The sequence below is a fragment of the Monomorium pharaonis genome, chromosome 11 (assembly GCF_013373865.1).
Source record: "Monomorium pharaonis isolate MP-MQ-018 chromosome 11, ASM1337386v2, whole genome shotgun sequence".
In the NCBI taxonomy this organism is placed as follows: domain Eukaryota; kingdom Metazoa; phylum Arthropoda; class Insecta; order Hymenoptera; family Formicidae; genus Monomorium; species Monomorium pharaonis.
This window is the reverse complement of record NC_050477.1, coordinates 5,175,982-5,191,368: the sequence shown is the minus strand read 5'-3', so window position 1 is coordinate 5,191,368 and position 15,387 is coordinate 5,175,982. Positions and strand designations below refer to the sequence as shown.

Here is a 15,387-nt window from a genome sequence, read left to right as displayed (position 1 = left end):
ATACATATATAATTTTACTTTAATAAAATATGATTATATGAACAAATATAATAGTATAAAATAAAAAGGATATAAAGTATAAGATATATAAGTATAAAATGTAGATTTCTATTTCAAAAGTATCTTGAAAAAGAAAGAAAGCTCATAAAAAATATGAAATTTCCATTGAAATGTTAAAATGTTTATCTTTTTAGATCTTTATTTAAATTGTAATCATCCATGAACTGAAAAAGTAAATAATTACTTCAATTACAATTATTTTATTTATTTAAAAAATATTTAACTTGCCCGAGAGCTTGTGCCAAATATTAATTTATCAAACAATCCGTGTGAAACATAAATTCACTATGATTTAGCCTAAGATAATAATTTGTCCAGCTGGAAATTCTCAGACCTTACACTTCCTACAGAAATAGTAACAAAATACAATATTTCCTCTTTCTCTCTCTCTCTCTTTTCGACAGCACATGATCCCTGAGAACTCGCTCTCGATATCATCTCTCTCGTTCGCCTGTCCACTTTGTAGAATTACCAAGCCGGAGAGAGCCGAAGTATCCGCTCGTCAGCGATATCCGAGAGCAAATACAAGCTTTAATGGAATTTCTACTTGCGAATCTGATTTCCACGTTTGCCAATAAAAATTCTCACGTTTGCGCGCACAAAATTTTCGACACGATCGAAATTTGTCGAGCATAAGAGAGCATAAGATATACCATACACGATTGGCGCACGAATTAAAGGGAACAATTTTTTTTGCTAAAAAGTGATTCAATGTGTGTTGTATGCACGTGCGTGCCAGTAGGATTAATCAAGCTTTTAAAAAATGCTCTACCATGTTATACATGGCAAACAAATTTAATTAACTACTCAGAATAACAGCTCAAAGATACCAAGAAACTGTGTGATGAAAAATAAATTTTTTTCCAGAGATTTATCGTTGTTCTGACGAGGGAGAAAAAACTTCACATTTTTTAACCCCTCGCGGACTTTTCCTCACGAAAGTGTCGTGAGGTTTCGAGTCTAACAATCGTGCTTGCGAAATTCGTTACGCAAGCCCCCATTAATTCGTGCATCGATCGTAATTATACCCCGCTCTGGAAGAGCGAGATATTGCGGAGGCGTATTTGGCGGAGATAACCGCTATCTCCGCAAATACGCCCGCGCGCGCATACATGCCGCTGCGACATTTGCGCACCGCAGAGTGTATCAAAAGAACACTCCGACTATTTAGACGCTCCATTCTATTATTAAGCCGCAACGTCACAAATTCATCTTGATAAAGAAAGAAAAAAAGAATGGACAAGAAAAAAAATATAAATCAAGATTTATATACATTGTGCAATAAAATATCGAGTATATGAATAAATGGTGCTTTGTGTAGTGACTACGTATTTTTTCGCGACCTATAAGCATTAAATAAGAAAGAAAATATGCGAAAAATTATGACGCAAACCAATACAATTTTATTTTTACTGACAAAACTCATAGTTCCGAGATTAATTCTTCTCCCCGTGAAATATGTCGTCGACAAGCATGACTGCTCGTATATTAGATTTTATGCGTTTATGATAGGACGATGTATATACTGCGCAACATTACAAGTGACCAGCAAACGAACGAACAAAGCGTAATACAGGCGACTGTAAATCCGCGATATTAACGACACGTTAATTGCCTTAGTATGCACCGAACGTTTCCTTTGGTATTTGGATATAACCGTGTTTGTGTGTGATAAAATTAAAATAATTAAAAAATTCTGAAATTCACAAATATAAATTGTAATTTTTAAACAGTGAAAAAAACATTAGCGAATCTCTAATTTAAAAATATGCTATCGATTATTATACGATATCCCGGAGAGTCCATTATGGTCCAGGTGACATTATAATAACGAAAACAATATAAGTTTTACTATAGTTATATAAATATTTCATATAATTTGTAAAAATATCAAAAATGCAAAAAGAGATAAAAGAACATTAAAAAAATATAACATTCATTTGTAGATATTGTACTAAAAAAGATATGTAAAATGTATTTAAAAAACGCAATATAAAATATAAACAAAAATTTACTAACAATATAATGAAAAAATCCCTTTTAATTCTTCTCCAATCTGTACCTCTCTTAAATCAAGTATTGATTTTATTTTCTAGTTCTCGGTGAGATGGGTAATGATTTTGACAGTCATTGCAGAACGAAGCGGGCTCTTCTTTACGAGCGCGATAAAACGACACGGGCATCCATTTTACGACCTGAACTTTCCTCTACGACATAACTGTACCAACAACAGTGAGGACGGTTCCTTTAAAAGGATCCTGCAGGATTTTGTCAAAACGCTTTCCGGAGAACGCATTTCCGGTCCCGCTCATCTCTTGTGGTACAAAAGGCAACGAAAATAATAGGACAAATTGTAATAACCGCAAATATCACGACGATATAATCTCCGCGCATTGTAAATCTTTGTACAGTTTATGATTGTTACGTTTACAACATGGCGCCATTATGTTTGCGTGAGTCGCGCGATTCGCATTTGCAAAACAAGACGGAAAACTTCAAATAAAGTAATTTAAAATTCTTTTTTTTTTTTCACATTTTCCTAAGTCATATTTAAACAAACTGGTAATTTACAACTCAAGACAAATTCTACTTATATGTTTTGTATTTTGTCATATATGTTACATAGTTTAATGTGTGTGTGTGTGTGTGTGTGTGTGTGTGTGTGTGTGTGTGTGTGTGTGTGTGTGTGTGTGTGTGTGTGTGTGTGTGTGTGTGTGTGTGTGTGTGTGTGTGTGTGTCAAATAAAGTAATACATTTAATGCATACAAATATATGCATTTCATCTAGGTACATTTCGATTTTTCAAATGTAAATTCTTCTATTTTCATATTGCATGTCGAATAAAATTATAAATAAAATTATATTCTCATAGTTCTGACGCAAGTTATAGATCGTTTGAAGTAAGTCTAACGTTGCTATGCAGCGTTCGTACTGCAAGATTTAATGGTAATTAAGAGAAAAAGATTGTAATGTTTCTGCAGTAATACAATAACTACATATTATAATTTAAATGTAATATCTTGCACAATAATTTATGTATATAGATTCGCAGAAATATTGACTTTCTGCAGCAATGAATGCAATCCCAATGATATTTCCTGCACAGGAAAATACCATTCTTCCAGAAAATTCCATTTACAAGGAGAGCCACTTTGTCACGCGATTACATTCAGCAGCTGGTGCATAAAAAAACAAAGTTGAAAATTCGTGCGATAAGAAATGGAAATGTAAGCCGGGCGATAATGTGGGCACTACTTTCATGGAAACGAAGGTCTCGTCTGTAAAAACTGTTACTTGATGCAATGTATGAATACGAATCTTTCTATTAAAAACTACGTATTTTTATAAAATACCTGTGTATTTTACGATTCTGCTCTCTTACGACTTTACGATTTTATTTCACTTCTTTATATTTATTCAGTCGCTAATTAAGGATTAAACAAATACACATAATGCAAATGTATAACGAAAGAAACAGAAAATAAAAATCTGTCTTTCAACCACAATCTCTGGAATAATTGTAATAACCCTATATGAATAAATTTGTATTATCTTTAAAATACTTAAAAGAAAATGTGTGTGTATTGTGTATAAGCGTAACAATTTTGTTCTATGCCCAACTATTACAAAAACATGCGCATCTGTTACTTGCTATACAATTGCTACAGCAGTCAAAGTGTCAACGAAGTCTTGTCGTCAACGAGACCGCATCGTTATTTACCTATTCCCTTTTCCTCAGCATCCTCGCGATTCCTCGGGGAAACTCGCCGAAGGGTCGTAAAGCCCGAAATTTTCGCCGGGAATTCGCGTAACTTCCTGTCAACGCGATTCTCTCGCTCTCCCTCTGTTTCTTCTTATCTCTCTTTCTGTCTACGGGAAATACAGCAACGATGAATCACCGTGGACCATTGACTCCCACAAAGAGACCCGGGAAGATAAAGAAAAAGATCGAGGAAATATGTTTTGTGAAACATTTCCGGAACTATCGGACGCTCCTATCTCTTCTCCCATAAAAATGCTCTCGATCGCATCTACAGTTGCAATGGTACAGAACCGAAGAATGTGATATAGAATCGATCTACCAGCCAACCGTTTCATAAATCATCGAACATTCAACATATATAAATATATTTATAAATTCATGCTATATAAAATGCATATGAAAGAGATAGTTCTTTCAATCTTAATTTATATTTGTTTCTTCATCGATCTCTCAGAGATTGATATTCATTTCTCTTTACAATGTAATGTTTTAATCTTTATTATCTGATTTAAATTTTAATAATAACTGAATTAATTATAGTATCGATCTAAATTTCAAGAAAAATTATTTTAGAATTTTATTCTTTTAAAATTATTAGAAAGAAGTCAAAATATCGATATAGGCCTCCTAAAGTAACATCTTTTTATTTCTCAGAAACAAAATGTTGCATTTTTTATTAATTCTAATAAAAACATGATCTACTTAAATAATTAAGAAAGTAGAAGTTCCCAATTCATATATTCGTAACCTTTTTCTATATAAAATTTACAAAAAACAAATTTTTCAAAAAAATAAAACTAAAAGACACTTTATAGTTTGCATTTATGTTTCGATAATTTTATTTTCAGTTTATGGCTACGAGTACAATTCAAAAACAAAATAATATCGATATTAGTGACCTTCTTCTACCAATTATTTTAAAATTATACTTCTTTTTTTGAAAAAATCTCGAGGGACGATTTCGTTGCACTTTTTAAATAAATGTCAAATCTTCAATTTTTAATTATATACTTCTGCAAAAATAGAATGCACGCAAATTTCAACAAATTTTTTCTTCATAAATTTAATAAAATACATTTAATAAATATTCTGTAAATGATTAGCACTCCTGTAAACTTGGCGCACCATATTCAAAAATCCAAAAGTTTCTTTAGAGTTCTAGTATCCTTTCGAATAGTTCGAGTTCTCTGTAAAAATTTTCAAGATTTCCGTTAATTAAATATTTAAAAAATTGAATTAAAAAATATAATGCGCTTAGTTCACGCAGTGCACCGAATTGTAAAAATCAATTATTTCTTAGGAGTTCTAGCTTCTTTTACAATAGTTCTACAGTTCTAATAGTTTATATCAATAGTTCTACCAAATTAATTAAAATAAAAATTTTGAATGTGGTGCGCCAAGTTCACGGTAGTATGGTTAGCGCCACTTTTAAAATCCCTTTTTTAATTTTAAGGAATTAAAATCTGGATCGTGCAACAATTTCATTAAAAATATGCATTTCAACCGCAGTTTCAGCTGGGTTCATTTGTTGCTCACAATCAAATAGCATTCCCGCCAACCGGAGTTTAATATTTATTTAGAAGAACATTTCTCGGTCTCAGAGCTGATTTAAAACTACTAAAAGACCACCATGATCGAATTTAAGCGAGGTGGCCGTGAAAGATAAACCGAGCTGTTGCTCGGGTACGGAATCGCCATCGGTGTGTCCGTGGTGTCACGCGTGACCACGAAAGCGTTCAATAAGTAATAATATTTCACGGCCGTTAAAAGGAGGCAAAGAGGTAAGTCGCGTGGAGAAGTTGCGACGTATCGCATGTAATTCCGCTGTCGTTACTTCGCAAGAAACCTCGCGCAAGCTACTGCAAGATTATACTCATTAGTATAGATAACTTATCGCCGTGAAACGATTCTCGCCGATCCTACGTGTAAATCTCTCAAATTGGATTTATAGCTGGGATTACATTAGCAGAGCAACGCGCATACATTGTATAAGTAATCTTGCGACTATAATTTCTCCCTCCCAAACAAAGCTAAACTGACTTTGTGCCGCGGAGACAAAGAGAAATAAATTTTTACTCTTTTCTTATAAAATTGATTTATAAAAATATTAAATGTATTATTAATAATAAATGCATATGCATGATTTTAATTTTACACAATCTAGATACTCCATCTTTTTATAAATAAATACAGAATTCTATTCTTCTGAGAATATTCTTAATTGTTGATAATATTTTCTATGTCATTTAATAAATATCAATAATTCAGATCCTTTTATTTTATGACAGGATAATATCGAATTAAAATTTCATATCATTATTCTGTGAAAAATCAAATTTGCTTTTCACATATTATAAAACAAACATACACACAAACACGTACACGTACATACTACCTTCCACTCTATTAAATATAATAATGAAAGGAAAACATTTGATGCATCTCTCGTTTGGAAATTAATTAATCAATGTAGAACAACTTCTGGCATGCTTAGTTATGCTTATATTTATAACAATTCGGGGTCAACTTACTTATTCAATTGTTAGAGAAGCTCAACGTCCGCCATCTCGATTTGTTTTCGAAAAAAGAAAACGGCTCACTGAATTTACGGTAAGCTCGGAACGAGCTAGACCGCGTCATAACGCGGGTAAGACCCGCGTTCTTCCAGCGAATTGCCGCCTCCGAGATCATCCTCGGTGCCCTCTGCTCCTCTTGCATCGCTCTCGGGGGGAGATGTGGCGGACGCGATGCACGCGATACGAAACGCGCCGAGACACTGAGTCGAAACCGGAACGAGGCCTGGTCACTCCGGAGCGCTCTTCCAGCAGAGGGAGAGGGAGGGTGAGAGAAACACGCGCATGCGTCGCGATTACATCGTGGAATTAGATGATTGGGTAGTTCGCGAGATCCGCGAGGAGGATCCCTCGTTCCTGCCTCCGATGTACCCCGGAGGAACACTCCGGAATTTGCAAAATTCCTCGACTCACCCTTGTTCCAAAGTATCAACGTATCCCGCGTTTCTCGATTTCCGAGAATTCCGACTCTGATTATAATCACGATATTAAAATTTTACAAGAATCTCAATAATATCTTAAATAACAATCGTAAAATATAATAAACTTAAAGAGGACATCCGATTTTTATTTTCCAGAAAATTGAGCTTCTTTCAAATCTTTTGACAATTTTTCATACTTTATGATTCTTATTCAATTCTGTGGCATCAAAAATATTATATTTATCATTTAAATGTTATAAAAGTAAAAATGTGAAAAATGTCATGTAATTTAATATAATAAATGCATATATTATAATAATTTAAAAATAACGCAGGAATGTTTATATGTTCATACACAAATAACTAATTTTAATTAAAATTTTAAGCATCTGGAAAAGAGCTATAATGTTGAATAATGTTAAAAAGTATAATGAAAATTTATAAAAAATTTATATAATATTTAAACTTAATGTATAGTTAAATACTATGTATATCAATTAAGATACCTTGTCAACACTGAATAAATCGCGAGTGTCGATTACGAGCTGAGAACAGTAAAAGTAACTCTTCGCAGTCTCCTCCTTCGCAATTAAATCCCCGATTATGTAATCGAGAGGTCGACGATTCGCTCTCATCAGCGAGTTGCATCCTCGTGAGGAATCTCGCAGCTACCCTCTTCCCGCGATTCTTTCTCCTCCCCTTCTCTTTATCTCAGGAAGCCAATTCCGTACCTCAGCGGAGACGAAGGAATAAAATGAACTTTCGTATAATTACATCCGTCGCATCTCGCAGAGATCTTCTAATGCGATTTGCAGCTCGTCCAGCCGAGGAGAGCAATCTTTCGTCATGGTCTCTTGATAAAATTCACGAGATCACCATTCCGCGACGTGATGTTCGTCAATAACTTATTAATCCTATATTAAAGCACCTTTTTGCATAAATCTGCGGATTGCGATCAGAAAGAAATATTCCGGAAGTTATTATAAATAAATTTCACCTTACAGAGATATGTAATTTGATTAAAGTAGCAAAATGATTATGTTTATGCTACGTTTCATTACATTTTTATGTTTAATATATTTTAATTGTAACTCTACACAACAGGTGTAATTCTACTTTCGTGATAAAGTGATGCTAAGATTAATAAAGATAAAAATTTAAGAATTAAAGTTTCGAAAGACTCAAAAGAGAATTCCGTTTAATATTTCGTCTGAAGCATTTAAAAAATCGGAGCGATATACTGTCCTAACTACATAACAGCGTTTCCTGCGTTCCGCACTGTGCGCCGGGCCGGGTCGAGGCTAAACGAGGCGTGTTTTTTTTCGGCACAAAGGCTCCTAAGGTGCGGCAGACGACAAGGGGGACTATTGTCTCGCGCCCGTTCACTCGCTCGCAACACCCGGCGCACACGTATGCACTCGAGAGAGTGAGGGGGTGTTGTTCCGACTATCGGCGATAATCGTCCCTTATCGAAAGAGAGAATGTGCGAGACGCCCGAGCATGTGTGCAATTAGAAGTTAGCACGGTATAAGATCAACACACCGACGATGTCGATTCGAGCTATTCACCGCCCACCCTCGCCCCTCCGCCCCGTACACGCTTTAGACCAGCATGCTAGAGATTCTGACGCGTTGTTAACGCGCGGACCAATGGGAGATTTCTCGCCAGTCGCGCGCGTGAATTTAATTGACGCGCCGATTTGGCGTCCAATGAACAGAGGACAAAAAATTTATCCGAAAAAATATTTCAAACTTAAGCTTATGCCGTTAAAATATCGAAAAATCTTGGATATTTAATGCAGAGAAAAATACCGTTGTCATTTAAACATTATAAAAGTATAAAGTAACAGGATACTGTCAGTAGGACATCGTCTACAGTACACTGATAGAAAAATGTATTATATTTGCGACTATAATTGCATAGTAAAATATTTAGTCTCTCAGAAAAACCATTTTTATATAGCAATTATTACTGGAATACTTATAATAATTGTTCATTATAAGTCATCATATGTTATATTTTAAAGTTGCATAATTTAATACAAGTACAACTTTTTTCATAGTTGGCATTATTATAAGTATATATATGGTTATTATTACTAATATTATTGTATTAGTTACTATAAAAGTGATATTCCTGACTACAATTATTTTATTATGCAATTTAGTTGCAAATATCACATACTTTCTATATGTGTACGCAAAACTATTACGATTGAACATATCTCATTTCCATAGTAATTAACTTTGCAATTAACTAGCGGATAACTGTTTCTCTCACAAACTCGGAAATTTTGTCAGAAAAGTAGAGACACATTCGCACAAGGTGCTGGTTGAAAAGCACTGACAGTCAAGGTGCATCCTCCGAAACAGCTACCTTGCGTTGCGACGTCGCGCACGCGTGTGTGCATTCGCAATGCATATTCTCCTGCATCTGGTTTCATTTACGGCGACGTCGTATTGTGATTACACGCCGTACAGGTGTTCCTAATGGGTGACAACATCCAAGGAAACTTGAGGCCCGAAATTACCGATGTCTGTTCCTTCCAGTCGATACATGGCAACAGACGCATGTAATCAGGGATCGGCGTAATAAAACGCTCTCTATCGACTAAAAAATATATTTCGGCAACAGATGCTCGTTTCGTGAAAGAATTTAATAAATATGACGATATTTTAAAAATTTATATAAACAGGACAATGCCTATAAAAAATTAGCGATGCTATTTTTAATAATTTCCTATCATATGATCGAATAAGTCCTAATATCAAAATATAAATAAAACTTATATTTTAGCAAATTTACAGATAACGTTGACCGTTAATTATTTTCAACTCATAATTCATTCAACGATTAATGAATACAAGTTTTCAAGTAGAAAATTGTTTTATTCTTCGGTTCAGCATATAATTAATTATCATCCCTTTATTTTACGCTAGACAAGAGAGCACAAATAATTATAGGTTATTGGAGATTTATCAGCACATTTAATGGAGGAATTTTTCTTTAAGAAAATCTGTAATTAATTAACGTCGTTCTTAATCCGATGCAGATGCCGAAATTATCGCATCATCGAATCTGCGCGTCTCGTCGGTGCGGATTACATGACGACAGATCAAAGCCCGAAGCGACGCGTCCTCGATATTATCTCTGCGAGGGAGTTTGCTTCGCTTCGGAAAAGCAGGCAACTTAGATCGCGGTATTATACAGCTTACCTCGCACGATAGATAACTAATGGTTAATGTCTTATCATTCCCTCCAAAATGTTTCCAAATCCTTTCTGCCTTGTTTTATTGAGTATATCATAAAAATTAAATCTAATTATATTGTTAAAATTTCAAAGAATACATTTCCGTTAGCAAATAAGGAAAATAAAAATTTAATAAAAATGTAATTGGAATAAAACGTTGAGAATAGATGAGAGATCGAGTGATGTCGTGTGCTTCTAATTCTAAATTCTGAATTTTCTAGAATCTCTCGCTTTTATATATATAATTCATTATTGATTCATTGACGCAGTCCTAAAATGTCATCCGGCATTGCGTCAGTAGCCTGTGCACTTAGATAATTATACGTCGATCGAAAATATCTTCGATATTTTCTCCAAAACAGTCCCTCTTAATTATTCATTTAATCATCTCATTGAAAACAGATGTAATGGACTTATCGTATGTGTTTCCGCAGAGGCGGAAAATGACAACTGCGAATCGACTAAATGTTATCAACACATATCCCGTGCAATTTTACAAATCCCATGTCGCACGCGATCGAAAATATATTTCTCTAAAAAAAGTATTTTTTAGGGGAAAAAAACCTTTTTCACATGCATTGCATTTGATGTAGTTTTGATATTACCGAAAAGGCGGATACAACCGCGATGCTGCGCTACGAAAGGCGACGGGCGGTGCCGGCGATATCGTCGGCGATACCGTCAGCGATAAATAACAGACTCGAATGCGAGATGATAAAACGGTATCGTCGCTAAACATTTCTAGTCCGTGTGGTCTGCGAGATATCGGCTGCACGCGCAGTCAACAACGGCCGCAAACGTTAACGAAGACTGTCACATGGAAATATTGTACAGAGGCACCAAGAGAGTGAGGAAAAAAAATAAAAAATTTATAAACCTTATTTTGTTAGAGAGCCGGCAATATATACATATATATATATATATATATATATATATATATTTTACAAGAATTTTTTTACATATTGTTTATCTCAAAAAGAAAAAGATACTGAAAGGATTCTGCTACTTTACTAAAGGCACATGAATCATTAAAACTTCCATCCATAGCTTCTGGCTCAACAATAATACACTTTCGCGGAGTGGTTGCTTTAATAATCATTAGACTCGTCACTAATTCAAATCGCGCAAGAGAGAACATCTTCCAATGCGTTTTCCATCTAAAAATACATCGCACACTGTGGTTGCGAACCACTGCGCGAGCTCTTTGTATGTGGTGCTGACGGATCGCCGGTTCTCGTCTGTCGCGCTGCAAGCTCAACTGATACGAAACACATGTGGCGAAACACGCGTCCGTTGCGTTCGCACGTATTCTCGTACATACGCCCCTTCGCGTGCTCGTTATTTCTTTTTTTTTTCGCGATAATTCTCTCGCGCGAGATACATTCTCTCTCTCTCTCTCTCTCTCTCTCTCTCCTTCTTTTCGCCACGTCACCTTTATTAACCCCTTCGCGCATTATTGCACCGACGCTATTAACTCTCCCGCAACTGGTAGCATTAGCGAGAATTTTCACGTTAACAAGAATAACGGATTGCCCCGATGGAACTTAACAAGGAATGAACGAATTTAGATCTCGATTTAGATCTTTAGTAGATTTACTCGCGATAAGCAACTGACAGTAAAATTAGAAATAGTTAATTTGATCGGGATAAGAATAAAGTCGCGTTACTAATGTACGGAGCTTCCTATTTTGAGAAAAGATCACTTTTAATATAATTAAGAATTCGTCGATCACACACTGATGCCCCGGCGATATTTATTCATCCGAGGAGAAAAGTCAATTTCGAAAGAATTAAATATCCCGCTAATCTGGGATGACCTGAATTAACAATTTATGGTTTGCGATACTCGCGATTATGGAAAATTATTCTACATATTTTACATTGTATCGTAATTATGCAATATTATCGAAGGACTGATTAATCTTCCCGTTAATATCGCTCTCGAATATTCACGAGATGGTTTCCATTCGTATTTGGACGTGAAAGAGAGAGATAAAATTTTCATCTGTAACAGATTCATCGGTATCTTCTAATACCGTCTTCATTTTCCAAGATTTTCTAGATCTAAAATATCTCTCTTCCATCGACGGAATAATTCTGCATATGGAGATTGTTCGTATGCAGGCGATCTATCAAATTCCGTCGTGTAAACTGTCACATTACGTGCCATATCTTTATCTCTCTCTATCTCTTGAGAAGATCTCCTCTTTCCTTTTTTAATTCAATTTTCAGAAACACAGTAAGAGATATACGTGATCTCATTCTCTGCTCCGTTCGTAACGCCTTCCCTTTTGTAATGCAATACTCGCAAGTTTCGCAATCTTATAAATACACTGGTTAATTTTCCGCTAGAATGAAACATTCCAATATTTTTTATCCATGGCTTCGTTTTGCTCACGCAAAGAATTTCAATATTAATTTCTGACGAAAACTGATAAAATTAAACTGCGAATAGAAAAGTTAAAATGAGGGGAAAAAAGATTTATATCGACAAATAATTCAATTTGCTGAACAATCCACCGGCGCAAGTGACAATGAACGGAGTAACAAATACGATTTTGAGATGAAACTTGCGTCGCAAGCTAGGACGATTATACGCGAGTGCACAGAGCGACAAGCGGAACACGTAGATAAGGTCTGATACGCAGTGAGACGCAGGAAGAACGTTTCCACTTTCTGACATCCTGCACGGGGGTCACGTTGCACAGTTAATAAATCATCCACCGGAGGAGCGAACTTAAACAACTAAGCAGTGGTACATGACGACGAAGGATATAGAGAACGACGAAGGAGGTAGGACGAGGCGGAAGGAAATTTATTGCATCCTACTGTCATCTCGCTGTGGCGAGAGTAAAATGACGTGTGCACGCATTTTCACTTGACAGCAATCTCCAGCTCTTTGACGCCATTTTAATGAAAGTAGCGACGTAACGTGTATATAATCGAAAAAAATTGCCCTTTTAAAACACAGCAGGCGTGCACGTATAACGCGCGCTATTTATTTTCTTGCATCATGTATTTTTTTAAATTGCAATAAAAAACTGTCATTTTTCATTTATTTACTTGTACGTGTATTATACACACGTGCGGATCGTTCATTGATATCTTTAAGAATTAAACTTTTCTAAAACAAATAACCAATAGAAATTCTTTATTACAAAATAACTCTTTTAATATTAAAAATTTAAATCAAGATTTTTCAAACTTTGAAAACTTCAAGATTTTGACTCCAAAAATCAAATTTTAACTTTCATAAATTTAAAAATAATTTTCCTTAATAACTTAGCAAATTTTAGAATCATACAGTTATTTTCTTTTGTGTATATAAATATTTTTACTATTCTCTGTTTTATGCCGTTACTTATCGTTACACAATAAATTAAATTAAATTAAATTTCTCACAGCAATTCATTCACTCTTTTCGATCATCTAATCCGCCCTTTCGGACTTGTTGCAATCCTTGGAAAATTTGTAATAATTGCATTAAAGCCGGCTCAGCTTAATTGAGTCGCCGGTGGTTGTTCAGTGAAATGCGGAGGACGCATGTAAGGATCAGTACAAGCGAAATACCAACTACAGACGAACTGAGAGACAGATGAGAGACACAGGGTGCAGCAAAATGCAGCAAAAGAGACAAAGATAAACAGAGAGAGAGAGAGAGAGAGAGAGAGAGAGAGAAAGAGAAAGAGGGTTCGTGTCAAGGGTCGAAGTTTGTGCAACGCAAACCAGGCTCTCGCGGATAACGCAAACAAGCTGAAAGACAATGGAGCACCATGACAGACCGTCGACGACGAGTCCTTTGTTTGAAATCGCCGTGGACCCTACGAACAATGGCGGCCAATCATATGTCGCGCGCGATCAAGAGACGTAATCCATTTATGAGAGAGAGAGAGAGAGAAGAGAAGAGGAAAGGGAAGGGAGAGCCTTCAATTCTTGCAATAGGATTTTCTAACAGAACGACGCGAGGCTTAATTGCCAGAAACAATGGAGATTATTGTGGTCGACCCGCAGAACACAGAAGGCCTCCTTTCTCTCTCTCCCAAGAGAGTCCCCTCGCAACCGACACATCGCGCTGCAACGCGTTAACAGCCGTTAATAGTTACGTAATTGTCTAATTATCCTGCCCACATGGTTAAATCACGTAACAACCGAGGGTGTGTGGTTTCTGAAGGAACACGATATCCTCGAGATATTTTTTTATACCGAGAAGTGCAATGAGGTACGGTTGTAAATATCATTGGTTCACCGATAACAATTAAACTTGCCTAGTTTCTCCCTTTCTAGCTGTGATAATAATATCAGTAATGTCGGATAATGTTAACTATAATTATTGAAAATTATCTAGGTACTAAAATCAAAAAAATTAATGTCAACGACAATAAAGGCAATAATCACAATATCTTTGCTTTAATTTTATTGTAGCGCAAACTTTTTTTTAAATATTAATTTTAACAAATCTTTTTTTCTTTGTAGGCACTTATTATATTTGTTTCCTTACATTTTCTTTCTTCAATATTCAATATTCTAATACTTTTTTTAAATACTTGCAACGTATTTTTTTATCTCGTTCGAAATAACTTTTGTAAAATGTCATAAATTTTTATCTTTCTGTCTGTTTTTCCTCCAGTTTTCGATTGGCAATAGCCGGGAGTAATGGTTTATTATATCTATAAAAACGGGTTATGATCTTTCATTCCTCTCGAAGTCTATCAATTCCACCCTCTCTCCCCCACCCCAAGTCATGAGACGGCGCGGCGCAGAGCCGTCAGAAATTGTCAGATTTTGAAGGATTCATTCATCCTCCGGACAACGATATGTTCGTCCCTCATCAGTATGATTGCCACTTCCTCGTCTTTTTTTATCGCACTCACGCGAATGTTGCTCCCTTCCTTCGGCGTTTCTACACTCATATTTCACGATCAATGATCCCTCTTTTGAATTTTACGAACCCCTCCAGTAACTTGTAACTTTACGAAGGGGATAAAAAATATTATAGTATTTAATTTATGATAGAACTCGTTATTTTATCTTGTAGCAAAATTTCAAATTGTGCTTATTTATTTCTGTTTAATTTTATTAAATCTTATTAATTTAATCTAATTATCTATTAAATCCTTGTGTTTTTAAATTCTTAAATTTTGAGTCTGCGATGTAACGTTTGACGTATTATTTGCTCGCTGTTTATTGTAAAAGACAATGGAATTTTTATACAAGACAGTATGTTGCACCATGTTGAAGTCATAGAATCGTATAAGTATTGCAATGAAATGTTAGATTGTCAATGTTGTTATTTCGACTTTCCACATATACACATAAAAT

The 15,387-nt window shown here is 35.2% G+C and overlaps 1 protein-coding gene and 1 long non-coding RNA gene across 3 annotated transcripts in view; both read right to left on the bottom strand.

Moving 5' to 3' along the window:
- Positions 1-15,387, bottom strand: part of LOC105832008 (matrix metalloproteinase-2) — a 171,078-nt gene that overhangs the window by 77,254 nt on the left and 78,437 nt on the right. The window lies entirely within an intron of this gene.
- On the bottom strand, positions 748-8,697 carry LOC114254667. The gene is made up of 2 exons (XR_003625987.2): positions 6,355-8,697; positions 748-3,930 (listed from the first exon to the last, which is right to left on the bottom strand). It is a non-coding gene; the product is annotated as an uncharacterized LOC114254667 (long non-coding RNA).